Source organism: Chenopodium album, chromosome 10 (genome assembly GCF_948465745.1).
Source record: "Chenopodium album chromosome 10, dcCheAlbu1.1, whole genome shotgun sequence".
In the NCBI taxonomy this organism is placed as follows: Eukaryota; Viridiplantae; Streptophyta; class Magnoliopsida; order Caryophyllales; family Amaranthaceae; genus Chenopodium; species Chenopodium album.
In genome coordinates, this window is record NC_137843.1 from 36,189,432 (window position 1) to 36,191,903 (window position 2,472).

The window sequence follows — 2,472 nt, forward strand, 5'->3', positions numbered from 1 at the left end:
TATTGCTCCGCCAACAACACCGGCAAATGACTTTGAGATAAGGCCGGCAATGATAACAATGATTGAACGAAGGCAATTTAGTGGTGCCGAGCACGAAAGCCCACTAAATCATCTCAAAGAGTTTGAGAAGTATTGCAACACAATGAAGGTCAATGGCGTTTCTCAAGAATTCATAAGGCTCAAGCTATTCCCATTCTCTCTAATCGGAAGAGATTTGGAGTAGCTAGATAAGGAAGTGAAGCCTAATTCCTTGAGAACTTGGGATGAAGTCACCGAAGAGTTTATTTCTCGCTTTTACCCTCAAAAGAAGACCGCCGAGGCAAGAACTCTAATCTAAAGCTTTAAGCAAAAGCCTAGTGAGAGTTTGTATGAGGCTTAGGAAAGATACAAGGAGTATCAACGAGAATGTCCTCACCATGGAATCCCGACTTACCAAATCATATAAATTTCCTATGGAGGATTGAGTCCCCGAGGGAAGTCATGTCTTGATGCCGGAGCCGGAGGCCCGATTATGAACAAGACTGAGGAAGTAGTTGTTGATATTATTGAGGATGTAATGAGACAATACATGGATTGGCAAGAGGGTGAGAAATAGCCAACAAATAAGAGTAACACCACGGGATGCTCCATCGATTAACATGCTATCAACAATTTGTCCACGCAAATTTCGGATTTAGGGAAAGAGGTGGTATCTATCAAGGTTAAGGTTGAGATTGCAACTTCACAAGCACCGATTCTACCCTCCCAAATTAAGGGGAGAGGTAAACCTCCTTACCCTAACACTTTTCCCTCTTCTTGTTGTATGATTAGTGAATGTTGGTTTTGTGATTTATGTGGAATGAATGATCATGATGCTTCTTTTTCCCCTAATGTTTCTTGTGATAGGAATGATGAATATGATGGGAATGGGAGTGAGCATGTGAATTATGTTGCTAATAATTTTGGACCTTGATTTGATGTTCAAAGGAATGTTGGGAATAGGAATTATCACAACCACATAAACTATGATAATTATAACCAAAATAGTGGTTATGGAAACAAAAGAACCCAAGGGTTTCGTGGTAACAATAACAACCATGGTTATAATGGTCAAAATCATGGCCAAAGATATGGAGATCATAACCAAAGTTATAGTAACGATAATCAAAATCATGGCCAAAATCAAGGTAGGGGTAATTGGAGTAATCAAAGTAGGGGGAATTTTCAAAACAATACTCAAAGAGGTGTTCCGTTCGGATTTACTCCAAAGACCCAAGGCCAAAGTGATAGTTTCTGTGATCAACCATCTTCATCTAGGAGTTAGTTAGAGGATGTCATTGAGAACCAAACCAAGGTGTTGAATACTCATATAACCCTTAGTAATGAGAAGATTAATGACATGATAACTTATAGTAAGGGGTTAGAGAACCAAATTTCTCAATTGGCCAATATGTTGAAAGAGTTTGCAAATCTTTCTTCTTTAACTTCACAAGGTTTAGATCCTAAGAATTCTATGAATGCAATTGTAACTAGGAGTGGTAGGATTCTTCTTTTAAACGCACCATCTTCTTTTCTCTCTCTTCCTCTATTTTCTTACTTCATTTCTCTTGTTGAGTTCTCGCATCATCATCTTCTTTACTGCCATTTTATCATCATAATATCATCATTTTTCTTTTCATTTAGTTGATTATTACTCTAAAATCTCCAATTTTACACTTTCCTTGTGACTTTCTCTCTCCAAAAGTTGGGATTTTTGGGTATTATTTGATTGGGGTTTTGAGTTTGCAATTTTGGATTGATACTGTGTGATTGTGCTATTAGTTCCATTTCATTAGAATTTCTCACCAATTCAAGGTATGATTACTTCATTTCTTTTGGTTTTCTTGATAAATTCTCTACCTTGGTTTTTCATGAGATATTTGACTTGTTTTGGTACTTGTATTAATGGTGGTTTCATATTACTTATTTCTTACCTCCAATACTTGTTTTGATGATGATTATTGATGGATAATTGAACTTGTGATGGTTTATTTTGCTTGAACAACCACTATTTTGATACCATCATTGTTGGACACGTTGTTATGATGTTTTGTAGTAATGATGTTCATATTGATGGGTTTTAGATGATTGTTTTGAGTGTTATTGCTCTTGGTGCTCATTTGTAGTTCATAGATTCTTGCTAGCATTATTGTTCAAGTGCATTTTTACACTTGTGGTGTGATAATTTGCTCATTTCCATGACAATGGTGGCCTTGAATTTATTTGCTCATGATATGCACCATCTTTTCACATCATTTCTTTCATGATTTTGAACCTAGTTCTTGTTTGCTTGTGTTTAGATGGCACCTCTTCGCCAAGAGGGCAAGAGGTTTTAATTCTAGGGAGGTTGTGCCACCTCCGCCCAATGTTGAGGAGACTTATGGAAATGAATTTACCAAGCAAGAGCATTGGGATAATTTCATTCGTCTTACATCTAGGAAGCTTCTATCAACT

General features: G+C 36.9%; 1 non-coding gene across 1 annotated transcript; it reads right to left on the reverse strand.

The window, feature by feature from the left end:
• Positions 1 to 317: 317 nt before the first annotated feature.
• On the reverse strand, positions 318 to 423 carry LOC145565837 (small nucleolar RNA R71). The gene has a single exon (XR_014095206.1). It is a non-coding gene; the product is annotated as a small nucleolar RNA R71 (small nucleolar RNA).
• Positions 424 to 2,472: the final 2,049 nt, after the last annotated feature.